Genomic DNA, 15,012 nt, shown 5'->3' with positions numbered 1-15,012 from the left:
TAGAGTAATTTAGATTCTAGCGTCGATTTTTGAGATTACATATCTCTATCAGAGAGCTAACACAGCTCTTATAAAGATGAACGAATCTGTCTCTTCATTGATTGAAGTAATTTTTCAATGAGTGTGTCTTTTCATTTGATGGTAACTGTTCAATTCTTTTAGAGATCGAGAAAACCATCCGTTGGTTGAGATTGCACAATTACCTTCTTTTAAATACTCGTAACTGATGTAATTTTTCATTTAAATCTTATAATTGCTATCAAAATAGTTGTAACTGACACAACCTTTCACTTGAGCTATATAATTGTTGTCATAACTAATCATATTGAAGGTGTGACTGTTTAGATGAAAATATCCTCAAAGCCGATAGAATTTCACAGTTTTTAGTTTTAATTTGACTTCCTTTGATAAATAATCTGGGGTAGGTTGAGATGTTTCTACTCATTTCTGTAATGATTCAGAACAAAGGAGATATGATCTGACTTCTTCTCATAATGAGTCTAAATAAGGATGAGATGATCTGATTACTTTTAGTAATGGATAGCCATAAGAAAGAGACAATCTAACTACTTTTGGTAATGAATAACAATATAGAAGAGATGATCCGATTACTTTTAGTAACGGATCACATTAAAGAAGAGATGATCCAACTACTTCTGCTATCGAATAGGAATATGAAAGAAACGATCCGATTACTTTTGATAACGGATAACAATAACGAAGAGATAATCCAACTGCTTTTAGTAACAAATCACAATAAAGAAGAGATGATTCCAACTACTTCTACTACCTTTCCCTTAAACCATTATTAAAATTAATGTGTCCACATGATTGAAATATTACCCTTGAACTAGTCAAAATCAATTTCTACTTCTGGGATCACTAGCCTCTTTTTTAAATCTAGTAGGAGGATCAAAAAAATTCTCTTAATCAAATTTTTCCCCTATATTTATTATTGAAGTCTCTAATAAGTCATTGAAGCGCCTTTATAGCTTAAGGTTCTTGGTAATTCATTTTGAATTTAATAAATCCACCTCCAACGGTGATAATCTTGCCGCCTTTTAAAACTTAATTTGATTATCCTCGATCATTTCTCTTACTCCCGCATTTTACAGTCACCTTCTTTCTCCGGTGTCTCTCTTTCAATCCTGCTTCCTATCTTCAACGCACTTATCTTATCAATAAGTTTTCTCATGTCCAGGGCCGGCTCTAGGCATAGGCCACTAAGGCCTATGCCTAGGGCCCCAATTTCCTAGGGGCCCATTTTTTTAAAAATTTTAATTATTATATATCTATATATTTTGACAGAATAATAATTTTTTAAAATATCTTTATTAGATTTTGAAGAAATCATTAGATTTTATAAAGATTTGACATTCATTAGATTTCATAAAGATTTTGGCATAATTCCAATATATTTAATATTTTTTAATACTCAAAACTATAATTTATTAGTTTCTTTATATTACTCTACTTCCTTCCTTATTAATCTAATAATCTATTTAATTCAACTTCAAACATTTTACTTATTTGATAGTTTTTTCTTTTTCTCAAGACATTTCTGAGATCATCACAAGGGGGCGCAAGGAGAGGAACAATCTTTTATTATAAATTTTTCGGTGATCTTAAAATCTAAAAATATCGTCTTCCTCATTTCCCTATCAATTTTTTTTATATATTTTTGTTAATTTCTTATTTTTTTATTAATGATTCATGTTGTAAACTTGTAATTTTATCAGTTCACATTAGAAATTTATGATTTATCTTCATATTTCATCTTTATTCTTAAAATTTTAGATTTTTTTATTCTGAATATTTCATCTTTATTTACTAAATTACTCTCATATTTTAATTATGATAAAATTTTATCAATATAATAATTCTAATTTCACATTTCACATGTCATTTGTCAAACTTTGAAATATCATCAGAATAAAATTATAAGACATAAATTAGGTTTTATTATTTTTATTTCCATAAAATAGTAGCGACTTATATTTTTATTATTATTATTTGAATATAAATATGTCTGCTAAAAAATATGATTCTGAATATACAAAACGCATGAAAAAAAGAAAAATAAAAGAATTTAATCAATCTCAAAAAGGTGCACTTGGTAAATTTGTTATTAATAATAAAAATCAAAACTTTAAAAATAATATAATTAAAAATTTAAATAAAAAAATAATTGAATTAAAAGATAATATTATAGGGGAAAAAATAATTTAGCAATGTTATCAATTGGAAAAAAAATTTATTATTAAAACTTGAATATGAAATTTTAATTAATAATTTTGCATCTAGAAAATTTAATTTTATATAAAAAATTTATTTTTAAAATTAATATTTTAATTTATTTTAAAAAAATTTTAAATCCATCATTTTCGATCTAAGTCCAAATAAAAAAGGATGAGAGAAAATTTTTTAAAATAATAATAATTATTTTTAAAAAAATTCGCCTAGGGCCTCCAAAAGACTTGAGCCGCCCCTGCTCATGTCCTTACTATGCTCTCTTTTCTCCGTCTTGCCTCTTATGATAGAGTATATCAATTGATCGATTAACTCTAAACTCTGAATTGAGATTTGATATATTTTTAAGATTTGCTACAATAATTTCAAAGCTTGCTAGACTAACTTCGGGGTTTGTTACAATAACAGAATTTAGAATTTCCACTGTTGGGTTTGTACAATAACTTAGGGGTATTTGCTATAATAATAGGGTTTAGGATTTCTCTGCTATAGTACCATCCGATTGTTGGATTTTCAGCAATCGATGGTTGACATTGTAGTAGTGAATAAAGCGTTACAAAATCGATTATTCAACTCAATTGTTCACTAACAATCGATTGTTAAAATTTATCAATCGATTATTGTCATTGTTTACCCAAATAGAAGACTTCGAAATCGGCTAAGCAATCGAGTCTAATGGATCAGGATTCAGCAGTCGAACTACTAGGATTTATTTAAGGATTTAACAGTCGATTGAAGATGGTCAAACTGTGTGAAAAGAACCGTTCTGATTGTTTAAGTTGGGCTTGACCGATCGAGTGATTTGGTTTATTTTGATAGTTAAGCTAGGTGGCACAATCGAGTCGATCAAATAGGACAGAACCGTCAAGTTGATTAGGCTGATCAATGCAGGTGAGATAGTCTGTTAGCTCGGCTAGGTGAAATGGGTCGAGCCAATCGGATTGATCGAGATGGTTAGGCGAATCGGGACGTGCAACATGATCATCACGATCAAAAATAGTTAAATCGATTGGAAGGAACAATCAAGTCAATCAAGACATTTGAGGCAGTTCGATTACAAGTTTTGGGCCGAGTCCATAAATAGCTCAGCCCATCTTCTCGAGAGTTCTATGCAGTCCCAAAACCCTAGACATCAAATTTCCGACAGGGAGGCGAAGACCGTCACCGTGCAGTCCACATTTGCCCTTCATCCTGTGCCGAGCGAAATGAGAATGAGGGGGTAATTCGAGAAGCTATTGAGGGGTATTTACGGTATTTCACGCCTCCATAACCCCTCCTTAAGCCCGCCCGCCGCCCCTCTGGATATCTAGCTCAAGCAGGTCTTGGCGAGTACCGTCAAAAAGGGTGTTTTCAAGTCGTTCGCCGTCGCCTCTGCTTCTCGTGATCATTTCGATGGCGAGCCGTCTCATTCCTTCCCTAAACCGTGTTCTCGTGGAGAAGATCGTCCCTCCCTCCAAGACCAGCGTCGGGATCCTTCTGCCGGAGAAGACGAACAAGGTGATTAATGGAGCCTTGATTTGGTAATTGGGATGAGTAAAATTGAGTCTTGATTTTTATTTGAAAATCTGTGGTTATTTATGCGCATTGCTTCGTTTTTATGCCCAAAGAAATTAAATTAATCGATGAAATTTGCTCCATAAGTACTATTTTATTGAGGATTTACTTTTCGTCATTACCTAAGAAGTGGATAAAGTCTACAAGACTCAATTTTTTCCCCCTTGTTGGATGCAAACTCGGGGATTAAAAGATAAGGGTTCATGACGTTTTTTGTGAGAAATATAAAGTCGGATGTTTCTATTTTGTGATTTATTCTCGGAAGGTTTTGCTACAGAGTTATGAGGTTGGTCACTAACAGTTCACAATTTTGGTGATTCGTCTGTTAGTCCAAACTGCCTCATTCTTTAGTTTTCTTACTCATGCTTATACAGTTGTTGAGGAATTGGATGTAAGAAAAAGGACCCAAATCCATTTTCATAATGTATGTTAAAGGTCGATATCTAGCAGAGGTACATCAATGGGTGAAATTTTGAAGCAGCATAATAACTTAAAGTTACTGTTGGCTTAAAACAAGGTTATCCTTGTAATTTGATCTATATTGCAATGCGCACATAGATGTCTTACACCGTTCTCTTAGTTTAAATCCACTCAGAAGTCTGTGAAAAAAGGAATCTCATTGAAATTGTGACCTTGTCTGGTAGATCTTTGCTACAATAACCATACACAGTAATTGGTTGCAACTTTAACATGTCTAATGAACAGCTAGGGCTGATAGTTAGACCTACTATTTTTTTATAAACATACATGCACATTTAAAATTTGATGTTCATAAATCATGCTAGCATCGTTAGGAGAATCTTTGGGGATAACAATTAAGTTATTTATAGCTTTGTAACAGAATGAGTAACATGTGAAGTTCAAGGCTGTGTTTTGCAGAGGGCAGCTAAGCTTGACGATATTCAAGTTTTTTTTTTATGAGGATTTAGCTGTGGGATCCGACCTGGATCTCTGTGGACTGCTAAATAGTTTTTATGGTAAAAATTGGATAAGAAAGGTGGAGTAAAAATTTAAAGGGTTAAAAGAATTTAGAAGAGTATTTATTTGTGAAATTAGGGTCTACAACTACAAGTTTAATAGTTTTAGCTGAAATAATTATACACGTGGTCCTATTTATTCTAAATTAAAAAATATAAAGTATACATAATAAGCGTAGTGGAATACATAGTCATGTTGAAGATTTAGACGAACATCTGTTGGATTGAAAATATAGGCTGAAACGCACCCCCTTTAACTATTCAGTAAATTAAAGTGGTACCTTTTAAATTTTCCTTTTTATTTTTTGAGATTAAAAATATGTAGAATTATAGTATGTTAATTTATAAAGAAGATATTCATGAATGAAACATGATGGATACCTCAGTAGATAGATAAAGTCTTTATATTAATCAATATATATATGCCATGCGTGAAGACCATGCATTACATATATATTTACATTTATTTTACTTCATCATCACCATTAACAACATAACAGGATATATATACGATGCCACATGAACCTAGGTGCATATATATATATATATATATATATATATATATGAACGATATCATGGAGAGGGATGCTCCTCTTTCACATCTATTGTAATTAGGCTCGCAGTTTAATTATCCCTCTAGTGCATACATACATGTATGAGAGACTTCATGGAGATGGAGCTGCCCTACAACCTGGTTTGTAAATAGAGCATGCTTGGTCTGCCTGCTGCATTAATACCAATAGAAAGTTAATTAATTATTTCAACATAAAAATGAGAAAGCTAATTATTAATTAAGCTAGCATGAACAAAAAATTAATTATCATAAGTACTTGAAGGAGGTGTACTCCTGATCGGGCAGTTAGTGTATGGTTGACCAGGCTTTACTTGGCATGCAGCTGCAACAACCAATTGAAGGTTAATCAACAGTTAGTCACAGGGCAGAACGAGGAAGCTACAAATAGCATCAACACTAATTCATGTCGAAAACAAATTAACGTAAAGCATTAATTAATTTTAAAATGGTTGTGATTACTTACGTTTGTTAGGGACTAAGGCCCTGTAGGCAGGGTTGCTAGCTGTTGCTCCCATGGCCGGCGGCAAGAGCGCAGAAGTGATGAGGAACAATCTGCAATGAAGTAAACCTCATTATGAACAATTTGGACTTTGAATTTTTTTTTGGTACGTAGGAGTTTTATTTTTCAAATTAAAGGTATATTTTTTAAAAAAAGTTGAGATAATTACAAGTATTGCAAGGATCCTTTATATCCTAAATAGGAATCTAGCACCAGCTTTTTAAAAATCTATAAGTTTCAAACCTTTTGTTTTTGGTTTTGTAATTAATCTAGTGGACAGTTTAAACCTAATATATTTTTATAGTATTATAATTTCAATAATATTTTTTCATTTTCAAGAAATTATTATGTTTGATAATTTTCAATATATTTTCATTTGATATTTTCCCCCATTTTCATAAAAAGTTTGGCATGCTTAAATTATTGAGAAGTACTTGACATGATGTATATTTATGATGTCAATTCTGTTATTTTTATTTGATTGATTTATTTTTTTTTTTATTTATTTTTCTATTAATTGGAACTTATCTGATCAATAATTGACTCCAATTTATCCCATTTTTGCTGAACTAATTCCTAACCTCTCATCATCAGGATGAGGATTGTGTGCTAATTTTTAAATTGGGTTTTAATTTCCACAACAATTCTTGTAATTTTCTTTTATGACTACTGTCTGTCTATATTTTGATGCATGTCTTTGTATATTTTTCTGCGATATTTGAAAAGTCATCAATGGGTCTTGGTTGATCCGTGGTATTCTGCAAAGACTTAAATCAATGACAAAATTGAAGTCTCCGTGAAGAACTGGCCTTAGAAATATTCCACATCCTTTGAATTTGTGGTATTCTACAAAGACTTAAATCAATGACAAAATTGAAGTCTCTGTGAAAAACTGACCATAGAAATATTCTACATCCTTTTAATTTATAAAATTACAAATTGTCCGTCCACATATATATATATATATATATATATATATATATATATATATATATATATATGATCTTTTGTACAAGTATTTTTAATTGTTTAGAAGTCATCGATGTCTAGTATTGTTAGTCATATTCTTTCTTAGGAGGTGGGAGATAATCTTTGAGGTGGGAGACTTAGGACCGAGACATATATGGTTCGAGATGAGACTTAGGACTGAGATGATTTGAGATGGAACTCAGGACTTTTGTTAGCTCGGACATGGCTTCCCCAGAGCTTGGGCTTAGAATGTGAGACCTCAGGCTGAGCTAAATGATGTGCCAAGCTAGTTGGAGGGTTGAGCACTGAACTGAACCGATCGACGATGGGATCGGGCCTTACCTCTATCATATCGGTGTCAATGGGACCAGATCTTGATTTTCTTGACCATGATATATCAATCCATAACACAGTCAAAGTCAATATTTCTATCTCCTGGATCACTATTCTCCTTTCTATAAATCTAGTCGAAGGAGAATGAAAGCTGGCTGACTAGATTTTTTAAAAATGAAAAAATTTCCTTAACCAAATTTCTCTCCTTTACTTATTATCGAAGCCCCTAATAAGTCATTGAAGCACCTTTATGGCTTAAGGTTCTTGGTAATTCATTTTGGATTTAATAAATCCGCATCCAATAGTGATAATCCTGCCACCTTTTAAAATCTAATTCGATTGTTAAGGATTGAATTTTTTTTCAAATAAATAAATATAATAATAATAAGGGAATGAATTGAATCATCGGATATGATGTGAGAGATCTAAATTAAAATCGGATCAAGTTCAAATTAAATCCAATAGATAGGCTTAAAGATAAGGATTACATTGGTTTAAATTGAAATTAATTTAGACTTGATTTGGTTAATTTGGTTAAGTTATAGTCGAATTAAGTATTAGATTTAAATCAATTTGATCGATTTAAAATGAATTAAGATATTTTTGAAAAAAATCTTCTCTCTCTTTTCGTTTTCGCCTCTCACTGCAAGCAACAACACCTTGCCCATGCCGCCTCGCCATGCCGCCGTCCATCCCTCTCCCTTTTCTTTTCTCCCATTCTTCTCTTTCCATTTCTTCTCTCCTCCGTCTTCTTCTCTTCTCCAATGATAGAAAAAAAAAAAAAAACGTAGTAGCCCTTTCCCCTTCTTCTCAAGCATAGCAGCAACCTTCCCTCCCCTTTCTTTTGTGGTTTTTCGACCAACAACAACAACCACAAAAGCAGCCATCGGAGTCCCATTGAAGCTTGTGTTGTGGTTATCATTGAAACTCGTCGAGGCTACCGATAAAGAGACAAGATTTTTCCCTTTCTCCTTCACTAGCTAGCAACCTTCTTTCGTTTTCAACCTTTACTTGCTGACATGGTTACCTCTTTAAAACACAAGCACATAAAAGATCCTCCAAAATCTGGATAGTACATTCTGACTGTCCATCAGTCTGAGGATGAAAAATAGTGCTAAAGCGTAGTTCAGTATCCAACACCTTTTGGAAACACTGTCAGAATCTCGAAGTAAAATGTGGATCTCGATCCAAAATAATATTGAGGGGAATACCATGGAGTTTAGTAATTTTCTTACAATATAGCTCTGCTAGACGATTAAGAGATTTTGTCCTACGAATCGACAAGAAATGTGCTGATTTGGTGTACCACATTGAAAACATTTCAAGAGTATCTAGACTTGCTCTGATGGGAGTGGGCGGCTAGATCTTTGTGATACTTTAGCTACCTTTTGTGGTCGTGAAGACTCTCTAGTCGTATCTGTTGGTACTGATGGGATTAAAATATTTCTACAATGGTATGATATTGTTCACTCTGGGCCTAAACTCTCGTAGTTTTATTTTTGGACTTAACTCAAAAGATCTCATATCTAATGGAGATATCTTCCTATCTTATAAACTCATGATCTTTTCTACAATGACATGAGGAGAGCCCCTTGCCATTCTTTTCATGGTCTGGGCCTCCCCTACTCCCCCTATTGAGAGCCCTCCTGCTATTCTTCTCATGGTTCGGGCCTCCCATACTCCTCTACTGAGAGCCCCCTTGTCATTTTTTTATAATCCGGGTCTAAACTCCCCTTATTGAGAGTCTCCCTATCATTATCCTCATAGTCTGGGTCCAAACTCCCCCTACTGAGAGCCTCCTACCATTATACTCATGATCCGAGTCCAAACTCCCCCTACTGAGAGCCCCCTACCATTATACTCATGGTTCGGGTCTAGACTCCTCCTGCTGAGAGCCCCCTATCATTATCCTCATGGTCCGGGTCTAAACTCCTCCTACTGAGAGTTCCCTACCATTATTCTCATGGTCTGGGCCTCCCCTATCTCTTTCATTTTTTCATGAGGATCTCACATGGCTCTACATAGACCATGGCTCTGATATCAATTGTTAGTACCGATGTGGATTAAAATATTTTCACAATGACATGATATTGTTCACTTTGGGTCTAAGCTCTCATGATTTTATTCTTGAGCTCAACCCAAAAGAACTCATACCAATGAAGATATTTTTCATCTTATAAACTCATGTACTTTTCCATGTATTTCCAATAAGGGACTTTGATTGTATCCTAACAGTATCCTGGTCAGGGGGTCGACGACCTCAACTCTACTGTCTAGAGTGGGATGTCTGCGAGGTTTGTCGGCTAACTTTTTTTCCTGGGAGATTTGCTACTTTTTTTCTGATTATCTATTTAGTCATTGGCTAACTGTCTGCATTCTTTGACCTGTTTTGCAGGCGCAGACATGCTTTTGATATTATATATTTTGATTCAACTTTTTTAGAGTTGCTCAAAGATCTCGACGTGTTGATTTCTGATTTATTTTATTTTTATTTTGTTGTATTTACATTTTATTGCATATGTCGTTTTATATATATCGTTTGTTGTCCATGAAACATATGATATATATTACAGTTGATGAATTTTTTGATTATTCTATTTATATAGTATAGATGATTTCTTTTATTATATTATCACCGAGTGGGATATCTCTCGATGTACAAGAATGACACCCTAAGGCGTGACATCAATTCTCCTCGATCATTTCTCATACTTCATCATTTTACTGTCGCCTTCTTTCTCTAATATATATATTCTCATCTATTTATAGTGTCAGGGAATTGAATATATATAGTCTTGATTTGTTTCACAACAGGACAAATATGAAAATAAGCTTTTAGTTTCAGTATCTATGGGAAAACCTCAATCTAAGCCTCATTATGAACAATTTGGATTTAGAAAAATTTTTGGTACCTAGGAGTTTTATTTTTCAAATTAAAGATTTTTTTTTAAAAAAAAAAGAAGTTGAGATAATTACAAGTTTTGCTAGGATCCTTTAACAATCTATAAGTTCAAATTTATATCCTAATTAGGAATCTAGCACCAGCTTCAGCTTTAACAATCTATAAGTTTCAAACCTTTTTTTTTTGGTTTTGTAATTCATCTAGTGCACAGTTTAAACCTAATATATTGTAACAACATTTTTTATTTTGTAATAAAATTATTATAATTTCAATCTTATTTTTTTCCATTTTCATAAAAAAGTTTGGCATGTTTACATTATAATTGAGAAGTACTTGATATGACGTATATTTCATCATGTCAATCCTGTTATTATTATTTGATTTATTTATTTTTCTATAAATTGGAACTTATCTGATCAATAATCGATCACTCCAATTTATCCCATTTTTGCTGAACTAATTCCTGACCACATCACCAGGATGAGGATTGTGTGCTAATTCTTACTAAAACTACAAGCTAGAGTACCCTAATTTTGATGATAAAAAGATACTTTTTGATTTTTATCCATCTTTTCTTTTACTTTGAAAAAATATATATAGCTTAATATATGTTAATTTATAAAGAACATGCATGCATCAAACATAACAAGCTCCACTTGCACATGGTACCTCAGTAGCTAGTGAGATAAGTAGTCTTTATATTTATCAATATATATGATCGTAGAAGACCATGCATTACATATTTGCATATAGTTTGATGAACTTCCTTGGCATTATTTTATTTTTTCTTCGATATATATATATATATTATGAAGAGGGATGCTCGCCTTTCACATCGATCTGTTGTAATTAGAGTAGCAACTTATTCCTCTCTATGCATGTATATATACATGCATAAGAAATCTCATGGAGGCGGAGGGCTGGGACATTTGTAGACTCCACAGTCTGTCCATGCAACAACAATAGAAGGTTAATTAATTTCAACATATTTATAAATGAGAAGACTAATTGATTGAGCATGCATGAACAAGAAATTAAATATATATCAAATAGATTCTTTTGGAGTAAAACTTAATCCTATGCAATCATGATGTGATTTGCAAGATAAGTGCATACTTGGAGGAGGATGTAGCAGTTGTATGGTTGGCCATTCTTTCCATGGCATGCAGCTGCAATGGCCAGTTGAAGGCTAATAGTTAGTCACAAGGCAGAACTAAGAAGGCATAAATAATATATAATAGTACTAACACTAATTCATATGGGAAACAAATCAACTTAAAGCATTAATTTTAACATGATTCTAGCTGATTGCTAACGTTTGTTAGGGTCTAAGGCGGGGCCGGTAACACTTCTGCTCCCATGGCCGGCGGCAAGAGGGCAGAAGTGATGAGGAAGATGATGAGAGGAACTGCAATGAAGTGGAGAGGAGATCCATCGTTCCTAGTTATTATTCTACAAGGAATAATCGCCTTTCCCATCTATCAATCCTACTTCACTATACAGTACTACACTAGCTACTAGCTCAATTAAGTGTGGGATGGAGTTCTAACAACTCTATTGTCGTCTATTTATAGAGTCCTATGGTTGGCGGCAAGAGGGCAGAAGTGATGAGGAAGACGATGAGAGGAACTGCAATGAAGTGGAGAGGAGATCCATCGTTCCTAGTTATTATTCTACAAGGAATAATCGCCTTTCCCATCTATCAATCCTACTTCACTATACAGTACTACACTAGCTACTAGCTCAATTAAGTGTGGGATGGAGTTCTAACAACTCTATTGTCGTCTATTTATAGAGTCGATCCGTCTTAATTAAATTATCAACAACATCGATAAATTTTAAGATAAGCTTCAGTTTAGTTATCTCTGGATAAGCCTCAACCTAAACCTCATTTAGGACTTGGAGCTACAAAAATATCTTTATAGGAGTTTAATATTTTTTTTCTCAACCGCATATTTTTTTTTAAATAAAAATTGAGATAATTGCTAGAATCGTTTTAGACCCTGATTAGGAATCTAGCACCAGATTCAGCTTTAACAATTTATAAGTTTCATTTTTTTTTGTTTTGTAATTAATCTAGTGCATATTTTTTAATATTATAAATAAAATTATTATAATTTCAATAATATTTTTTCATTTTCAAGAAAAGTATATCAAAATCTTTTTAGATTTTATATTATTTGAAGCTGTTGATGTCATTCCACTGTTAATTATATATATATATATATATATATATATATATATATATATATATATATATATATATATATATATATATATTGTCACACATATTTATATTTATATGGTCCAAATTTGAAATATAGATTCTTGCTTTATGTCCTGGACCTAATTTAAGTTTATACAATAATTTCGATTAAAATTGTTGTATGTATCTAAACTATTCAAAGCTCAAATATGAACCATATCTTATGTTCCCTTTTGCCACTGTATAATAGCATCCTTTATAATTTTAAATAGTCGTAAGTACATGTGACAATTCCTTTTTTTTTTAGGTTTTGTAATTAATCTAGTGGACAGTTTAAACCTAATATATTTTATAATAAAATTATTATAATTTCAATCTTATTTTTTCCCCATTTTAATAAAAAGTTTGGCATGCTTACATTATTGAGAAGTACTTGACATGATGTATATTTAATGATGTCAATTCTGTTATTTTTATTTGATTTATTTATTTTCCATTAATTGGAACTTATCTGATCAATAATTGACTCCAATTTATCCCATTTTTGATGAACTAATTCCTGATCTCTCATCGCCAGGATGAGGTTTGTGTGCTAATTTTTAAACTGGATTTTCCACAACAATTCCTACTGTCTGTCCATATCTTGACGCATGTCTTTGTATATTTTTCTACCATATTTGAAAAGTCATCACTGAGTCCTAGTTGACCCGTGTTATTCTGCAAAGACTTAAATCAATGACAAAATTGAAGTCTCCTGTGAAGAACTGACCATAGAAACATTCTACATCCTTTTAATTATTTAAAATTACAAATTGTCTGTCCATACATATATGATCTTTTGTACAAGTATTTAAAATTGTTTAGAAGCCATTGATGTCTAGTATTGTTAGTCATATTCTCTCTTGGGAGGTGGGAGATAATCTCTGCTCACTATAAGAGCACTCAAAAAATTAAATCCCTTTCTACTATTAACATGTCCAGACATCAGAACGTAGATTAGAAATTTACTAATTAATTAATTTATGTTCTTTAAAAGTTTGGTTTGTATTAATGAGAAAGATCATGGCACTTGTAATTTGAATAACACCTATTAGGATTTTGTTATTTTAGCATCCATAATGATATACACTGCTGTGATATATGCTTGTTGGTATACTTGAAAAATTCTGATTAATTTGGATAGTTTACCGTCAATATTGAACTGATAATTGACCTTTCTTTAATTTGGGGGTTTAATTATCGTGTGAAATAAATAAATAACAGATTATTTCCTCTAACAAACTGTCATAATTAATTTCTCACAGACTTTATGCGATCCCCTTCACTGCAGTTGTTAAATTAATTATTCAATCACTTTTTTATTAAAAAAAAAACTATTGACTTGACTAACCAATTGAGACATGAAGAGGAAGGTCTGTGCGTGTCTTAGACTAACCAGTGACTAGAAATCTACAAATTTATGTGGATACGAGGAAGCTGCGGGTTCCACTTTCAAAGATCTAATTAAGATCTTTGCTTTGACATTGTGGAATTGACATAATTCAAGAGAAACCAGAAACTGAAAGGCACAATAGTGTCTTTAAACGTGCAAATAATTGCAATTTCCTTGTCATTTCCAACACTCTTGCCTTTGCATCCGCACACCATCCAAAACTGTCGCTTCATATTTATTGTAAAAATAAAATGGTTTCCTACATCGACATTGACAATCGACAACGAAGTTTGTGATTCTATTCAATTTTGGAGGTTATATTATTTAAAGCTTTTGTCATCCTTTCAATGTTAGAGTCCTTGTCGTTTTTGGTCAAAATGTCACATATATTCTTATCGATTTAAATTTAAAACGTAGACTCTCTTATGGTCTCCTCTTTAATAATTTAACTTTTTTTTAATATAAACTAAATTACAGGCTCATACGACCACTCTACAATACAACATATACATCCATAAGACTAAACCACATAAATAAGGGCCCACACGGCCACACATCATATATATATACAACATAGTATCAACTATAACAACCATCATAACAACTACGAAAATCTGACAAATCTACGATAACAAAAACTGTGCAAATACGTACAAAACTCCACAAACCACACATCGAAAATAATCCGAACGATACAAACAAACACCAACCGAAAACCACACACAAGAACCCAACGACCAGGGGCGGAGTCAGAATTTTTGCCGAGGGGGGGCCATTTTTTAACATCACATTGTCTTACTAATAAAATAAATTTTGAATTAACTAAGAAATAAGTTACATTCAACGCAATCTAAGTTGTGCTCTTCGCTTTTTCATAGACTCAAATTCATCTATGACAGAATTGACATCAAAACTGCAAGCAATATCCTTCTTATATATTAATACTTGCGGCAGCCACCATCACCACGTCAAACTTCATCCGTGTGTCAGCACTTGAGATGAACGGTTCTAGAGCTCCTCTTTTGCTTCTTATCTTTTTCCCAGCCCTTTTTCTTTCAATTTCCTTTTTTTTCTTTAACGATTTTATTTTTTATTTTTTTCATGCCACATTACTAAATAACAATAAGGAAAATAAAAATAATCAGAAAAAATGAATAAATAGAAGGTCCACAGACGATAAAAATGTTAAAGCCATGAAAAATAAAATAAAATAAAATTTGTGATTCTTTTGTCTTCATTCTCATTTCTCATGCCGTGTAATTGTGAGGTACCCATGAGGTGGGGCCGCCAAATGAGATGGAACATACGGAAATGTG

The sequence above is a fragment of the Curcuma longa genome, chromosome 11 (genome assembly GCF_044706935.1).
Source record: "Curcuma longa cultivar G26 ecotype Majalengka, Jawa Barat chromosome 11, ITB_CL_G26_1.1, whole genome shotgun sequence".
NCBI classification, from domain to species: domain Eukaryota; kingdom Viridiplantae; phylum Streptophyta; class Magnoliopsida; order Zingiberales; family Zingiberaceae; genus Curcuma; species Curcuma longa.
The sequence above is the reverse complement of the archived record's forward strand: the minus strand, read 5'-3'. Positions refer to the sequence as shown.